Genomic DNA, 18,285 nt, shown 5'->3' on the forward strand with positions numbered 1-18,285 from the left:
GGGTCTAGACGTTGCCGGGAACGGCCGACAAGCACCTGGCTGGCGAGGAGAGGAGAGAAGGGCATTGTTATATCAGTCATTAAAAATCAGCTCACGCCGAGGAGCTAGTGGTTGGGGAGTTGGCCCGTGTTGGACGTGTGTTATGTATCACTTACAAGCACATTTAATTGGGAGATAAAGATAAATCGATCTTTATGAATTTATCGACCCTATTCTTTGAAGCTCTTCTTTCTCGCTCTTCTTCTTTCTCCCGCTCCAACCCCAAGTTTCCCAGGGGGACGTCTTAATTCCAGACCACCTCTTCAGCCGTGAGTCTGGCCAGGAACCCACTGCCCACCCAAAGAGCCCTGGAGGAAAGCGAGGAGGGTGCATCCCCGGCGCCCCCGAGTGCTGGGAAAACTCGCTGGCCCCGCCGCCAGCCGCCCTCCTCCTGCTCGCCTCCTCCCCCCCGCCCCACCACCACCCGGACAAAGACGTCTCGAGCGCGTTTCCCCACTCCAGGCCGCAGTAATAGATGGCTCCGGCGGCAGGCGGTTTGAAAGGAATTCATTAGGACGCTGCCGACTGTACCGCTTGCACTCCCTTCACGCCCAGACCCTGAGGTGGCTTAGGCGGTGTGAGGGGGGATCGTTGGAATCCGCGGGGCAGGAGGTGTCTGTGGGGGTCTCTAAGCTCCATCCCTCTTTCTCCACTCCTCCAAAGGAAGAAAAAGAAGAAAAGGAAAAGGAAAAAAAAAATCCGAAGCCCAGGGCAAAAGGCTGATTTCTTTATGAGCATAATAAATACTCCCTTTCATTATGAGATAGTTACAGGCACACAGTCTCTGGTATGGTTACCTTGTTTTTTGAATACTAAGAAAAAAATGTTCAACTCCTTGTTTGATTTACGTTGCTACAGCCGGGTCTCTGCGCCGCTCGACACTGGCGTGCCTCTGTAAGCTGTTACTCATTTTACCTAGGCAGATTTGCCATCCACTTTGCTATTTCCCCGTAAAAATATTGTTCTAGGGACTTCCGTCGCCTGATTACCCTCCGAGAGACAGGGATTCCTTTGATTATTTTGGTGATAATTCTACATTTAAAGTTCAGCAAGAAGATTTAGGTCCGTTGAATTATAGCTACACTTGAAATAATTTGATGGCATATTATTTGCATCCATAAATTGCTCTGGAAAGTATTGACTGCGGGGGTTATAATACTAATCTTCTTTTATTAGTGAGTTCAGAGAATTCTCATCAATATGAATTTTATTTACTAGTGTGCTTTTTCTCGAATGCAATGCAGTAATATTTTCTCATCTAATGCTTAACTGCTCAGAAAACGACTGTTCGCGTCATAAAAGGATTCTTGTGTTTCGCCGTGATTAACAAGATTCATTCGGGGCACCTCAGTACCTGCAAAGCGTTCAGAGCACGGGGACTTCGGATAATAAAAGCCCCTAGAGTTCTTCCTCGTCTCCTCGGAGAGATTTATGGGTAGCGAGCGACAGGTACCTGTTTATCCATCCTCCGGATTCCTACCTGCTTACCTCGGAACTGCCTCAAACTGCAGAGCCCTTGGGGTGACTGGGCTGGGCCCAGGCTGCTCAGGAAAACCGCCCCGCACAGATCTTTGCAACTTTGCTTTAAGAGGTCCCCCACCCCCAGCTCCCTCGGATTAGGAAGAAGGAAGGACACAACCGCAGGCACATCTGGGTCCTCCAACTCCAGCCAACTTCCGCGAACTTTTTTTGTCCCCCCAGGAAGGCTCCTGCGGGGAGGAAGATGGCCCACCCCTGGGCACTGTCCTCGGCCGGTGCCAGGCTGGTGTCAAGATCGTATTCAGCCACTTAAAACCTCAGACGTCAGTAAAAGTGATGGTAATTAAGTTGTCTCCACGTTTCGGGGCTGTCCCAGTCAACGTTTGCATGCAGGTGTATGGAGGCCGAGTATAAAATGCTAAATGCCCAAGGCAATGAATATTCATGTGGCAAACTTGCGTTGGCCGGCCGAGTCCAGCCCGGTGGAGGAAGCCCCGCGAACCGCGCGTTTTCGTGCGGCCGCCAGGGTGGAGGGCGCGGACGGTAGTGGAGAAGGGGCAGCGTGGGGTCTCCAGGTCTCCGTGGGTGCGGAGACACCAGCAGACCTCGCGGGCCGGGTGCTCCCGCCCGCCACCCAGTCCCAGGAGACAGGCTGGTTTCTCCGGCAACCGTGTTTTTATTTATAGAGACTTTGAGTGGCCTGATCATTCGGTCACTGCAGCAGCTCTTGCTCCTGGCAATCGTTGGGAAATAGCTTGGGATGGGTTTTATTTATGGAAGGGCAATTGGGATTCACACCCAGCAAACCCACAACAGTCCCTCCCAAGCCCAAGACGCACTTACAAAGGGGTGCTTGTGTAAAATTCCCCATCAGACACACCAATTTGCAAGTAGCAGAAAGCATTGAAGCCTCATCTTTTTTAACTATTTTATTCAGCTTTTTTTTTTTTTTTTAATCTGAAAGCCCAAAATAGACTCCATGTGGTTCTAAGTGAAGTCAGCCCTTGGCTGGCTTTGAAATCGCTCCTGCAATTATGTAAAAGAGCCATTCACTAACAGGACGGAATTAAAAGGGATCTCGCCCGCTTCCCTTTCATTGCCAACCTCTCCTGTTTGGCTTTTCAAAGCACTTCCAACACGATGTCTTTCTCCAGGACAAAAGGCAGAACAAAAAAAGTCCCCAAACTTGTAAATTGAACGTCAAGGGAACTTTAAACAATTTAAAGCCCATAAATAATGATAAAGGGGACTGGCAAAAAAGGCAAACCCATTCAATTAATAGAGTTTCCCAAGCAAAGATCAAGTGGTTTATAAAATGAAAGTCTTTGGTTTCATTATTCTCCTTCTTGACCATGCAGAAAGCAGGACAGGGGGTTTTTCCTAAAGCGCCCTGAAGAAGAAACACTTCTCGGGACTGTGTGTGCTGCGACATTCTTATGTAGAAAGTTTTGCTTTTTGTCCCCCACCCTCAAAGTAGGAGAAACAAAACCACAAACCAGAAACGTGAAGGGGAGGAGACTTTTTGTGTGTGTGTGTGCATTTTCTTGGGGGAGTTGGTAAATGTTCCCCGCAGGCCTGAAGGCCGGGAAACCTGACCCTTAACACCTGCGCCTCCCTCCCCACCCCAAGTGCGGAGAAGCAGGCGGGGCCACGGCCTCGTGGCCTGCGAGCCTTGCCCTGGTGGGATCTAGGGTCCGGGGTGAGGGAGTTCCTGCACCGCCCGGGAGCCTGGGGGCTGCAGGCGTGGACTCGCCGACCTGGCACCCCATCCTGGGCTCGGCTGCAGGCCCCGGGGCCTAGGTGTCGGAGGACTCAGGCAGGGGTCCTAGTTGCTGTTCGGAAAGCCCTACAGGTTGGAGTGGGGAGTGCGTGACCACTCTGGGTACTGGATGGCCCGGGAAGCCCCGTGCCAGCGCTCGACGCTAATCGCCCCGGAAGCACCCAGCCCGGCGGTTGGTGGGGGGGATCCTCTGCAGGGACTGAGTCCGGCGGCCCCGGGGTTCCCAGCCTGGGAAGAGGGCACGTCCGGCAGAGGCCGGGCGCGAGCCGGGCCCCAGGGCTGCAGTCGGGGGACGGAGGCTGAGGCGCGGGCGACAAGGGACGGCTAGGGCTCTGGCCGGGCTGCACAGGAGGACCGTCCACTTGGGTCCGGCCCGGAGCTCGCTCCTCCCGGGGTCCGGGAGGCCGTGCGGTCCTCGAAACCTCGGCCCTGGGGCGCTGGGGAGGGAGGCGCAGGCCGCGCGGCGTTTCTCACCTGGCTCTATCTCCTCCCATCTGTCCCCTCGGATTCCCGCGGCCCCACCTTTCAGGGACTTCAAACGACCCCCCGCCACCCAGCGCCCGACTTTCATCTCCCCGCACAGCGGGCATTGTTTGCGGGACTTCACAGATATGCTAATCCAGGGGCCGCGAAACCGGCGGCCTGGGAGGCGGGCAGAGGGCACGCAGGGGTGAGGAGGGGCGCTGCCCGGGCTGGGGCCGCGGGGACCGCCTGAGGAGCAGGCCTCCTGGGTCGCCAGGGTCCGCTACCGTCCCCGCTGCCCGCCCCGCCCGCCTCCTCTTGGAAGGTCCCCGGCTGGACACGGCCGGCGTCCGATGCATCCTGAAGTCGGGGCGCCGACGGAGGGCCCCGGGCTCGGCGGTGCGCCCCGCGAGAGGAGACCGTGCGTCGGGGGAGAGGCCGGCCAAGGACTCGCGCGCGTCTGTCTCCCCAATGGCTGGGAGTAGTGACACCCCCCAGGTCCTCGCAAAGCAGGGCCCCTGTCGCGCCCCTCGACAGCCCAGACCCCTGTAGGCGGGTTGTCTTTTAAAAAAGATGCGGTTTACCTCGACTTCATCCATTTAACCCTCCCGATACCACCCTGGAGGGAGCAAGGGAGTGTTTGGATCAACAGCTACCCACGTCAGGGGAGTCGCTCCAACTTTAGCTTCTGCACGGACGAACAAAAAGCAGGCGTCGCTTTTAGGAGGAACTCCGTTTCCCCTTCTTAGAGTAATACTTGCAAAGCAGAGCCGGCGCTTGCTCTGGTTACTGACCTCCCCTTCCCATCAGAAAACAGAACCTAGAGAAGATGTCCCCAGACTGTGGCAAGGCATTGGGTGTAAACACAGGGGAGAGAAGTTGGCCAACTAGGGAGGGAGCGTGAGAATGGCCTCTGTCCCTCCTGTGGATTTCTGGGGGTGGGGAGAGGTCTCTGTAGAATTAAGCTCATCTAGAAAAACTCCAGGTGGGTATGTGTGTACCTTACCAACCTAGTTCCCCTGAGGTTTCCCAGAAGGACCGTCGTGACCAGTAGGGACAGCAACTCAAGGCGGGCCACCTTACATGTCAGGCTTTCCCAAGTTGAGGGTGGAAGGTTTGGGTGCTGATGGGGGCTGGGGAGAGCCCTCCTATTAGCCCACACTTGGAGGAAGCTAAGGATAGATGCCGACCCCTTCTAAAAGGCAGACAGGGACACTTAGCTTACAACAGAGCACCCACCTTGCAGAACCAGGGAAAAGAAACATGTTTGCTCCGAAGCCACTGGGATGGACGCATTCCGCATTGGGGAAAGATTCCAGTGCAGACCTTTGACACTTGTTTGAGGGGCTGGGAAGACATTGAGCATCACAGTCTGTGAAGGAGGGCGGTCAGGAGAGACTGGCCACAGGACTTAGCACTCCTGTCCACTCTCTTTGACTCACCTGTCCCCTTTGCTCACTGACCTGAGGTTAGCTGTAGGCCATTGGCCATAAGGGAGTGAGCCAGTTTCCTCCAGTGAGGCTTAAGAAGTGAAATGTTCAGTAGGCACCCCTATTTGCCAGGCGGGGACCATCTCAAACCATTCCCTAGTTATCCCACACACTCACTGTCTTTATTGCTCTCTGCTACAGCCTGACAAGCTTGCAGTGATACAGGAAGGACAGCGTCTTTGCTTTTAGGCCTTTTTCAGGTTCCCTGACCATACAACCCCTCGTTGTATGGGGTGATTGCAGAAATAGTTGGAGATGCTGACCTACCAGGCCTTGGAAACAGAAGAATCTTGGAATTCCCCCCCCCGCCCGCCGCTGCCCCGTCATCTGAAAAAAATACAGGGGAACTGAATTTGCCTGACTTTGCTGCCAACAATGATCTCTCTTGTGAGTGTAACCTGAAGTCCCCGAACTTTAGGGAAAGAAGGGACCAACCACAAGGATAGAGAGCAAACTCTAATGTCCGAAAACAATTTCAGGGGCCAACCTGCTGGAGTGTCTGTGGATCACACAGGAGAAACGGGGACTGAGGAGAGAGGAACTCCTTGAGGCCCAGTGGAAAGATCCAGAAAACTCCAGTGCTGTCTCCAGACTGTCCTAGGGGACACTTCTGGGTTTTGTAGGAAATGAAAACATTTTTTTGGGGGGGGCATGTTGGCCTCGTGTGTGTGTGTGTGTGTGTGTGTGTGTGTGTGTGTGTGTGTGTGCTGAGAATGCCTGCCTTCCCTTCGCCTCCCTTCCTTCCCTTCTTCCCTCCCTCCCTCCTTCCCTTCTTCTTCCCTCCTTCCTTCCATCCCTCCTTCCTTCCCTCTCTTTCCTTCTTTTCCTCTCTTTCCTTCCTTCCCTCCCTCTTTCCTTCCCTCCCTCTTTCCTTGCTTCCCTCTTTCCTTCCTTCCCTCCCTCCCTCCTTCCTTTCCTCTCTTTCCTTCCTTCCTTCCCTCCCTCCTTCCTTTCCTCTCTTTCCTTCCTTCCTTCCCTCCTCTGAACAGAGAGTTACAGAAAGCCTGTTGTTCATACCTTATTTAGTGTTTATTCTGCATAGTGACTTTGAAACACCCTTTGAAGGGAAGTTATTCGTGTGGATGTCCACACTGAGGGTGATGGCTGCCTGCAGGGACATTGCCACAGACACCAGGAGAGGGGTTGGAGGCTGCTTCTGGGGGATGCTGTGGGGGTCCGATGCCTGTTCAAACCAGGCCACAGCAGAGCAGCCGTCCAGAGTGGTGTCAGACTTGGTGGGGTAGGGGCAGGGCTTGGCGAGCAGGCCTCTTGCAGGCCTCTGCCTCAGGCTCTCCTTCCCCCGGGGGAATGTGTGAAAAACTAGGTTCTACTGGGAAATGAGCCAAAGACAGAAGCAATCCTGTTCCTCTCCACCCGGACATACCTTCTGTTCTCTGAAGTCGGGGACAATAATGAACGGGAAGCTTCAGCACCAGCAGAAATTGATCATGATGGCTCAGAGAGTGAGGGTGATTGACATCATGTGACCATTTTGATGCATTCACTGAGTTCAGGGACTTGCCCCCCCCACCATGTCTTCTCCTTCTAGTCATTAATTTTGTTTTTGAGAGGATGAGTATTCTAGAATCCGTTTGTTATTGTGCTGTGATAGTCCTAGCATATCTTTGCTTATTATAATTTCCCCGCGTTCTAAGTTTCTCTCAGACCCACTTAAATTGCAACACCACCACCACCACCACCACCACAACCCAAGAAAACCCCAGGACACGTAAGAAATGAGAGATTTTTTAAAGTTCAACTTCATTCTAACCCAAAAAACATTCAAATTCAGTTCATTCTGTATTACTGAATGTTACTTGGAAGTTTATACTTTAAAATGTAGTGAACTGAATACTTTCTTGTATTTTGCAACACAAATTTCACATTGCACATTTTCAATTTAATGATGTAACAAGGCTATTTCCTATCTGTAAACAGAACTCAAGGGTGTATTATATATTTTAATAAATTAATGAGGGAATGACAGGAAACATTTTTATCTGAGGAATCACAATTTCCAAGGGATTAACAGCCTGAAAAGCGACGTGGGTGTGCAGCGCGCTCAGGGATCCGCATCGCCCCCTATGGGCCATGGAAGTAATGGCATCTGCTTTAGAGCCTGTTTGGGCTCCGCGGTACCGCTCCCCTTCTCGGGAATAAGAAGGGCTGAGACGTCTGTTTTTTTCATGCCTACAATGGCATAAGAAAAAGATTCCCAGTTTCTTTTCATTATAAACGTCTAGGGCACAAGAGAAGCCTTTGTCACAAACAAGGGGGAAAAAATCAGACGCACAGTGCTAGGAAGTATGATCCGATTTTGGATGTGATAATAGAAACCCCACCTCTGCTCTCTTTAAAACCCAAGTTTTCCTGACTCTGACTCATCCCGAGCAGCCTCATCCCGGAAGTGGATGGATAAGAAACCCTCTGACACCTGGGCCTGACCGGCATGGGCACACCGCCGAGCTCACCGTGGCCTCTGTTGCCCCATCTGCGTAATGGGCGGAACCTGGGCTCTCTCCCACCAGCCGCCCGGTTGCGTTTCTGAATCCGGGGTAATTAATCTAGCGCTTCCGCTTCTGCCACGAGTTGTCGAATTAGATCGCGTAGCCCTCCTTGGCAGGGGGCCTGGCCCAGAGTGGCTGCTCCGGAGGGTAGCTGAATTGCGCCCCCGACNAGAGGGTAGCTGAATTGCGCCTCCGACTGCCAGCCCCGGGGTTGCAGAGTGCTGGATGGATGTGGGGCGCAAGCCTGTGCGCTCAGAGGGAGAACATCAATTGAGGGCGACCTCTGATCACAAGACTCTCGAGCATTTAAAGGCCACCAACAGAACAGGATGTAGTTCAGTATTTAACACACACGACTACTGGGGGTGGGAGATTGGAAGTCCCAAAGCACAGTGCCCGGGTTGGCTCGGTGTCGGCCCTTCTGCACTCACTGAGACAGGCGCAGAGGCAGTTCCCGGCCCTGGGAGCTTCCTCTGCAGTGGGCTCTCATCACCAAATTGAGCATCAGAAGGGCATAAAGCACTATCTTCCCAGGGAGATGGCCTCTATGTCATTTTAGATGATTTTATTTTAAATAAAAGCTCTGTAAATTCCGTTAACGTGCTACCCAAACCAACAAACCCCAAATCCTCAACTCTTTGGGGAGGGGATAGGCAACCCTTGCACTTTGCCCTCTTGCTTCCCCCCAGACTCCATGTCCCCAGGGCTCCCATCGCGTTCCCACCGTCGGAGTTTTGAACGTGGCTGGCCTACTGGGGTGGACGGAGCTGGAGCGCCGGATGCGGGTGCAAGACCAGGACCAAGGGCTGACAGCCCCTTCACGCTCCTTGGCTCGGTTTTTTCTGCAGACACTGGCTCGAGGGCGCCCCCTGCGGGCCGCTGTCGGGATCGTTCCCTCGAAGCGGGGGAGCCAGGATGCGGCGACGGCGGCCGGGAGGAGCGCCTCCCCCCCAAGATCCCGGCAGGCTGGGGTCCCGCGCACTCCCGCACTTCTGGTCTCTGAGTGGCGGGGACCTCGAGTCCTCGTTTCGGCTGTGTGTACAGGGGGCGCTTTTACCGCCCCCCCCCGGGCTTCTCTTTCTTTCTCTCTCTCTCTCTCTCTCTTTTTTTTTTGAAAGGAGCAAACATCTCCAGTTTTAATGTGGCCCAATTATCTCGTTTAAACGACTTAAAATGTTTCTCTTTAACTCATTTCAATCTAGTAAATATGCTTCAGCAAGTAGCAAATTTCTCAGAGATGGCTTCGCCTCGCCATTTGCATATAAAGCGCGTCGGGGGCCGGCCCCCTCTTGGGGTGCCCAGGTCGCAGGCAGCTGGGCCACCTCCTTCTCCGGGGAGGACGCCTGGGTTTGGCCCGGGAAGGCGGAGGCCGCGGTCCGCTATTGGACCCGGGACAGGAGCAGCAGCGGGGGCCGGGCATCTGAGCCCCCGGGAGGGGGCAGCCCCTCCTCGGAGCGCCCCCCTCCGCGCCTGAGGCCTCTGCACCGCCCCCGGGGCCCCTGCCCGCTCTCGTCCCAGGGAGGGGCCGCCCCTTGGATGCCACACGGGCGCGAGGGTCGGGGGTGCATGTATCCCCAAGTGCGTTTATTAAATCGCGTCTGGAGATAGATGGACGTGGATACAGGAGAGGAAATCGCAGCGCTCAGTTGAGCAATCTTCTGGCTTTAAATTCCGAATAAAAGTCTCAAATATTCCTGGGTCAGGGGGGCACTGTCTCATTAAAACCACTCTCGTCCTGAAACTGCAATGCAGACATTAAAGTGCAGTATTTTTCAATTAGAGCTGACGAATTCAATCAAAATTCCATAGATTAGGATGAAATGAGGCATGGGTCATTTACAGGGGAATTTAATTGCCGAGCCATTAGACAAATAGTATATTTGCCATTCCCGCGTTATCCATCATTTTCGACATCAATACCGGGGCCGCATCTCCCCGTCCCGCAGCCGCCCGGCGTCGGCTGTAAACACTCCCTTCCCTGTATCTTCTGATTATATCTGATTTCATTTAGGGCCATGGGGGATTATAAATGTTCACGCAATCAAGTTCATTAGGACTTCAAATCGCATTTCTGATTGGGATCGCTCTGCCGCTGTCCTCGGTGCGCCTTTCAAACCCCAGGACGAGGCTTTCAAAAACATCTTTTTGAATTTAAAGCTGCACATCCTTTTGTCTTCCGACGTCCCCTCCCGCCCTCCCCCTCCCCCGGGGCGGCCCCGCGCGCCCCTCTGTCCTCCTTCTGGGGGGAGCAGTCCCGAGCCCCACCGCCCCGCGAGCTCCATCCCCGCGCCCCCCAGGCCCGCCTTGGAGACCCCCAACGCTGGGCGACACCCCCCCGCGCGGCCACCGGGCGCACAGGACTCCCGTGGCCTGAGTGGGGCGCGGGGCCGAGCCCCAAGCTCTGGCGGATCGAGGGTGGGTGCCCGACCCTGCTGCTCGCGCCCCGGCCGGGCGCCGCCGGGAACGAGTGGGGCATCGCGCGCGCTTTGGAGTCTCGTGGCCGCAGGCCTCTGGGCGGCGATTGGGCCCGACCCTGGGGATGGACACTCGGGTCCCCTTTCCTGGCTGGCCCCGCTGACTCCAGAGAGGAGGGCAGGGGCGGGCCCCAGCAATTCTCTCTTCCTATTAGCACACCCAAGAAACAAAGGAGCAGACTCTTCTGGGGGGAGCTCGGCTAGGAAGGCTAGAGACATCCCTTCCAGCACAGTTGAAAAATAATAGCTTAATATTAACTGCTTCTCATAAAAATATACTTTCGCAGTGATACAGTTACAAGAAGAAACCCTCATTTTACCCCCATACTTCGTGCTCATTGCTGTTAGCTGCCTCAGTAATTTAATTGGAATGAAACGTGAGAAATGTGTCATTTTTGAAGAATTTATGCATCACTTCCTAGAAATCTCATTGTGTTAACTAGGAGCCTACTGGGTTCTGTTTAGAACCCATAATCACATTTTTATGTGTCTGTATTACGAGTTAATGTGACCTCCTGTCTTTAGCTGATAAAGAAAAATATTCTTTTTCCATAACATCTGCATCCAGCTCTGGTTTGCATAAAGTACGTGGAAACCCTGTTTCCCCAATGTTCTGCAAACTTCCCAACTTTCTCGAGAGCAGGGCAAAGACATGTGATTGGAGAAAGTACCTACTAAATGAATAATTACACACCAGATTAAAACCCTGCATTAAACATAGTCGACAGCAAATACTGCATTCTCAATCATGTTTATTGCTTACAAATTGCTTTACAAAGAAATCTACTCTTTTTATTGGCGTGATTAAGCAGAGTGTTAGGACTGCAGAAATACCATTCTGTTAGATTAGATGGAGGCTGGAAGCCAGGCTAACTCCATTCCATGGTGAATGTATAATTTTGTTAAAGAACACGTTTAACACGCAAATGAGGATTGGCTGTCATTACGGCATCATAAAAGAGTCATCTTAAAATTATATTTATTTATTAACACGTTGCCTATAAAACGTGCATATTTAATACAAAGGAAGTAGGTAATTCCATAATCAATATTTTAATTACTGAATTTTTTATTATAGCAGTGCAATTCTATATGATACGTCACAATTCTGTAGCTTTTCTCTACTCTCCTCCCCTTTTTCATGTGAGCTAAAATCTTGTTTTCTTTAATTCTGGGGAGAGCGGGTTGTTGGACGTGGGTAAGACCGTTTGCTTATGGCGCCACCTGCAGGATTCTATGAAAATGAGTGTCAATCCTTGGCGATTCTCTGCTGGGCTCTAGAAATGCAATCTCAAGCTTGTTTTAGCAATTCAGTGAAATTAGGTTTTTTTAAAAAAAGATTTTATTTATTTATTCGACAGAGATAGAGACAGCCAGCGAGAAAGGGAACACAAGCAGGGGGAGTGGGAGAGGAAGAAGCAGGCTCACAGCGGAGGAGCCTGATGTGGGGCTCGATTCCATACGCCGGGATCACGCCCTGAGCCGAAGGCAGACGCTTAACCGCTGTGCCACCGAGGCACCCCTTGAAATTAGTTTTTGTTTTAAAACAGAACGCTGTTGACAGTCTCAAGACAAAACCCCAGGGTTTGAAAAGTATACTTGTATCCACAAGTAAGATGTGGTATTGATCACAGTTGATACCTTGGGGTTTCTGAATATCCCAAGGGCACATTGAAAATCTGATGAACGAATGATTTATTCTTGAAATAATGGGATAAAAGATGCAATAGTCCTGGTGTATCACTTGGTCCTTGGGCAGCCCTTAAGAGATGAAAAGCACTTGGCCAGCTAATAGTATCTGCGATTGCAGTGATTAAGTTTTCCCTCAGCTGCCCCGCATCAGGACCGGTCACTGGAGCAGACCAGCTCATTCTCCAAGCCTATATTTTATACCATTTTTGTAGAGGGTTAAGTGTTCTTTGCAAAAGTTCAACAGCCTGCCCTGTCAATGTGTGTCTAAAGGGTTATTTGGGAGGTTGGAAAATGTGACAATTATATATAGTTCCTGGGATTAGCCTAAGAGTCAGTGGTTTCGATTTCCTTCAAAACATGCTATATTGATGATTATTGTGTAACTTAAAATTAAACAGACACAAAGATACTAAAAGACCAGCCCAATGCCATGTTCAGAATTTTATTTTATTCTATTATTTTTTAAAAAAGATTTTATTTATTTATTTGACAGAGAGAGACACGCAAGAGAAAGAACACAAGCAGGGGGAGTGGGAGAGGGAGACGCAGGCTTCCACCTGAGCAGGGAGCCCAATGCGGGTTTCGATCACAGGACCCTGGGATCATGACCTGAGCCGAAGGCAGACCCTTGACCAACTGAGCCACCCAGGCACCCCGTGTTCAGAATTTTAGATGAAACGTGTCCTAGGATGCCATGTCCACATACTGAGCGCCTGTGGACTGTGGATTGGGTCTGGCCAAGCCCCAGGGCTGTGGACAGTTCGTCCTGCGCAGGGCACCGCCAGGACGCATGGAGGCGGACCTTCCAGGCCCACTGATGATGGAGAACCTCACTTGTGGATTTTTGAATTCTCAGGGGTCGGATGACAAGTAGTACGGTCAAAGACACTCAGTAAAAGCGGAAGGAAACTATTCCTCTGTTAATCTTTTTTTAGTGGAAACAGCATTTACTCTGTTGTTATCTTCTGATTTTTGAACCGTGTGAATCCATCATTAAAAACTAAATATGAAGTTAAAAAAGCAATTAGGTCTTATGGAATTGAGTTTATGTAATATACTCAAAGAGAAAAGTAATGATGTCCATAGGAACCGCTTAAGAATGGAAAACATTTTTAGATCCTTTAATAAAAAAATACCAGGGTACATTTTGTTCACTGGAAGAGAAGTCAGCCAGGATAATTCTAACTTTAAAGTAGAATGTCTTGGGGCGCCCGGCTCGCTCAGTTGGAGGACCCTGCGACTCTTGATCTCGGGATCATACGTTTGAGCCCCACGTTGGGCGTAGAGATTACTTAAAAATAAAAACTTAAAAAAAGTAAAGTAGAATGTCTTCTTGGATATTTATTTCACCTAGCTTACTTCTCTCCCTCCCTCCCTCTCTCCCTCCTCTTAGTCCTGTCCTCCCCCTCCCCCCATTTCTCTTTCTTATCTATGTTAGAATTATGCAAGTCCCCTTGATTTGAGATCTTCCTAACAGTTGTAACGCATGCTAGACACAGTCATCAAAACAAGTTTTTTTTTTTTTTTTTTAAGATTTTATTTATTTATTCGACAGAGAGAGACAGCCAGGGAGAGAGGGAACACAAGCAGGGGGAGTGGGAGGAAGAAGCAGGCTCATAGCAGAAGAGCCTGATGTGGGGCTCGATCCCATAACGCTGGGATCACGCCCTGAGCCGAAGGCAGACGCTTAACCGCTGTGCCACCCAGGCGCCCCCAAAACAAGTTTTTTGATAGGTCTTTTATTTTTGGCCAAGCAAAGCAAATTGCTAGCAGTAATTGCATTCTGGAAAGCTATGAGTGACTTCCATGCCATTTGATGATTAAGATCGCTCCAAACAACCACACGAGGCATTTTTTTTTAAAGATTTTATTTATTTATTTGACAGAGATAGAGACAGCCAGCGAGAGAGGGAACACAAGCAGGGGGAGTGGGAGAGGAAGAAGCAGGCTCATAGCGGAGGAGCCTGATGTGGGGGCTCGATCCCATAACGCCGGGATCACGCCCTGAGCCGAAGGCAGACGCTTAACCGCCGTGCCACCCAGGCGCCCCCACACGAGACATTTTTGTCCCATTCATGACTATCATTCGGGAGCACTGTTTAGGACCCGTGGATGGCCACTAGAACCCAGGGGACTTGAATGAATTTCTAGTGCCAGTTAATTTTCTGCTTTTCTCCTGAAGTTGCGAGGTCACATTCCCGATGAGCTGGAGTACTCCCGATGTCATTCCTAGGTTCCTGTGCTGCACGGGTGCGGGTTGGCCAAGCGTGTGGGACTGGCTGGTGGGGTGGTGTGAGGGCGCTCGTCATGGAAGTTCCCCGATGGTGTGTAGGACACAGCAGGGAGAGTGAGGGACAGGGACGTGGCCAAACTTCCACCTGCCCTGGGAATAAATAAGCATCTCTCATTTGATGCAGAGCGAAGCCAGAGCGAGAGTGGCGGAGAAGCGAGCCCTTCCTCTCCACAGCCCAGCCCACCACATGCCAGGTCTGGCCAGGAGCCTGCCTGACAAGTGGGTCTTCTTTGCTTGGCTGTGAGCTGCCCCAGGAGGCGGCGCCTGTGAGCCTGCCTCGTTGAGGACCGGCCCTCAGTCCCACGCTCGGTCCGGGTGGGTTAAAGCAACGAGCAAATGACTGAATGAGTGAATGATAAACCCGAGGAATTTTACGGATTAGCTCTTCTGGAAACATCTACATGTTCAAAGAAAGTTCTTGGAGGTGAAAGCAATGAAAAAGGATGAATTCCTCCAGGCTGCTATAGGGAACCACCAGGCTTCCTTCTGCGGATCCTGTTGTCATTTTAAGCTGTAAACCCATGTTTTGGGAAACCTAATAATTGATCATCATTTATCAGAATTTTAGAAATAGAAGGTCAGTATGTTTTAAGGGAGTTCTACTTTGTTCCAGGATGCTAAAACCTCGTAAATGTTAGTGCATTTCAGAAATACAACCGAACTCTTTTCTACGGTGGGAGGCTTGGGGGGTGGGATGGGGAGGGTGGCTGGAGATCCTTCCTGGAAGGACAGCTCAGCTTCTCATTTGCAAAACCCAGTGAGGACAGGGCTTCCCCACAGCTGCTGTGGCTGTGTTTCTTACCCTGTACTCTCGCCCTTCCTGTTTGTTCTTATAAATAACATGACTTTGCTTTTTCTACTTTTTATCCCTTTCTCAGGCCATTTTCTTCTAAAAATAATGCAATCACAATAACAGAAGGACTCATTTATTGAGTTCCTACTCTGGGCCGGCTCTGGACCGCGGGCTTTGTGATCTCTGCACTCAGTGGGGACAGCCCACCAGGAGCAGGGGTTGTCACCCACAGTTGTGACCCACACAACCTGCCCCCCCAGACCCCCAGAGTCACAATCTCCAATTCAACAAGATCCTTTTAGAGTTGGAGAAGCCCCGCCGTCCATCAGTCCTCTGGCGGGACCCTGACCCAACAAGAGGGGCGCATATATTTGCACTTCCAGCTGAGAAAATCACATCTGATTGCTCTTGCTCAGGGTAGCAGCCCCATCTCTGGGGGGGGGTCACTGGGGGCTCCCACCTGGGCCGCAGCGTGCTGCATGCCTTTCCAGGACAAAGCCATCTCCCCAGAGTCCCACTGTGACCACATCTACTCACCCGCTCCGTGGATCCTCCTGGTTTCTCCAGTGAAGTTCGGAATCCCCAGTCTGGAAGCCAAGGCCCAGTCTGCTCTCCTGCTGTCTAGTCCTTTCTTCTAGTTGCCAACGCGTGGGGACCTTGCCCTCCAGGCGGACCAATCTCTGTTCCTGCTTCATGCCCTGTACCTTCCAGCACGCTGCCCTCTGCCTGGGGTGGGGGTGTGAGGAGTCCTGAAGCCATGTGTACACGGGCCTTTTCTAGGTCAGGTGTTGTCTGTCTGAAAGGGTGGGATGCGGGCAGGGGCGCCTGGGTGGCTCAGTTGGTTAAGCGTCCAACTCTTGGTTTCAGCTCAGGTCACGATCTCAGGGTCATGAGATTGAGCCCCACATCCGCTCAGTAGGGAGTCTGCTTGGATTCTCTCCCTCCCTCTGCCTGCCCCCCACTCTCTCTTGCAAATAAAAATAAAGAAAATCTTTAAAAAAAAAGGGTGGGGTGTGGGTGGGTTAGTTGCAGGTCCTGGGGGATGTGGTCCTATCACCCCCTTGGCCCACTGTGTTGAAATCAAGGCTCACCTTGGCTACCCACTTTGGGATGTCTGCCCTCACTGGGTAGGCCCTGCCCGCCGGCCCGCTTTCCAGCTCCACCGTGGGCCTCGTCATGATGCACACACTGTCCCACCTGTGTGGCAGGTGTTCACGAGGCTGTCTGCTCCCTTCTAGAATGCGGCAGTGGAAGAAGGCATGCCTTGCCCCCCAGGTGTGTCTCAGCAGCACCTGGCACTGGCTCAAAGTGGAAAAACTGGACTCACTCCTTATCCACAGAGGACGATCTTTAAGAGTTCCAGTTTTAGGGGCGTCCGGGTGGCTCAGTCAGTTTGATGTCTGACTCTTGATTTAGACTCAGGTTGTGATCTCAGGGTCATGAGATCGAGCTTGTGTGGGGCTCTGCACTGAAAGCGGCACCTGTTTAAGATTCTCTCTCTCCTGCCCCTCCCCCAATCATGGTCTCTCTCTCTCTCTCTCTAAAAAAAAATATGGTGCATTAATAGAAAATTTGAGGTCTAGTAAGGCCAACAGATCAAGAGACAATTGCCATGGAAAATACAGTTTATTACTCACCATTCCCAAGAGAAGGGGCACGATAATATGGGGGGGCCACCTGGGGACGCACCAGGACTGCTTAGGAGGTTGGCGGAGGGGATGCCGACAGAAGCCTTTATTGTGGCTTCCGTGGAAGGAACAGGCCAGGCAGGATAGACAGGCTTATTCAGAGGGCTCTGGGGTATAAGGGCTGTCCCCACCTGTCTGGCGCCTGGCCCTGGGACGATTAAGACAGGTGGAAGGTAGCCCAGAGTGTGACAGCCCAATAGAGGGGGTGTTTGGGGGCTACGAGCTCTGGACTGGTTGGTTTGCATTTGAAAAGCATGCTTGGAGGTGAGTTGTTTGCTGTCTCTAGGAATTGGCTAACTCTGGGAGGGGCAGTTGCTCCAGGGTCAGTAAGGCCCCGGATATCAAAGCACCAGAATACAGAAAATAAAAGACATGGTTTATACAGTCCTTGACCATTAGAACATCTCTCCTGTTATGTGATGCTGAGGCTGGCCTGATGGCAGCCTCTACCCGCCTGTCTATTCCTGGCATCTGGCTTCCTGGACTGCTGGCCGCAGCTGAATCCATTGGGGTTTGGTGAGGGCGTCAGAAGACTCACATGGGATCACAATGTTGGACTCGCCAGCCCTCCTATGTCCTTTAGGGAGTTCTGGACTGTAATGTGCTGGGAAGCACCAGTGGGCCCCAGAAGGGCGCTCTTGTTATGGCAACAGGTGTCCTCTCTCAATACGTACCGTCATGTGTTGAGGACAGAGCCTTTCCAGGCGGCCAGGCTGCAGGAGGGGTGGGGCGCTCCTGGGAGGCAGACCGTCTGAAGGCTGAGGGGCAGCGTGGATGCGGGTAGCCCACTCCAGGGGACTATGTATACCTTTTAGTTCAACTTCTGTTGAAAAGTCCTTTCTGATACACATACTGCGATATTCACAATCTCGATTCTCACGACAACCCCGAGGGGCACAAAGGCCTTTTGTTGCCAGTTGCATTCCACAGTGACCGTGAAGCTTGGTGAGGCGGGTGCCTCTGCCAGGGGACGTGGGAGGTGCCAGGCGGGTCTGCCCCTCTTCACCCACGGTGCTCTCAACACACAGCCTCCGCGGACGGCAGCGGCGACAACTAGAGCCGTAGTCCGGACGCTCTGGTTTCAGTGCAGAACGCCCTCTGGTTCCAAAAGGAGATAATTTTGCAGGGACTTCGGCAAGGGTAATAGGGGTACGAGGTGAAAGCACTTTTTGCCGAATAACTTCCGAATGGCACAGCGGCAAAGATGTTGCAGAGAGCGCGGGGCGTGGGCCAAGGCGAAGAAGGACTGGTAGAAGGCCTGGTGCATCTGGAAGGAAGGCAGATGGAACGTAAACCCGCGTGCAGGGACCCGGCAGCCAGAAGACCCCGTGTGTGCAGTGCCCTCCCCCAGGAGGGTGTGTGTATTTTTCGGAGGTGCAGTTCCTGTGGAGGGTCCCAGGGAAGTCCATTCGGGATGGTAAGACAGATAACACAGGTAATCTCCTCCCACCCTGCTCTGCCCCCCCACCCCCCTGCGTGGTGCATTCGCTGTTGAGTCATGTGCACAGAACTCAAGTCAATGAGACATGAGGGGGTATCTTCTAGAGGCTTCTAGGAAAAAAATGCCCTCACTGTTTCTTAATCGACA

This window comes from Ailuropoda melanoleuca, chromosome 2 (assembly GCF_002007445.2).
Source record: "Ailuropoda melanoleuca isolate Jingjing chromosome 2, ASM200744v2, whole genome shotgun sequence".
In the NCBI taxonomy this organism is placed as follows: Eukaryota; Metazoa; Chordata; class Mammalia; order Carnivora; family Ursidae; genus Ailuropoda; species Ailuropoda melanoleuca.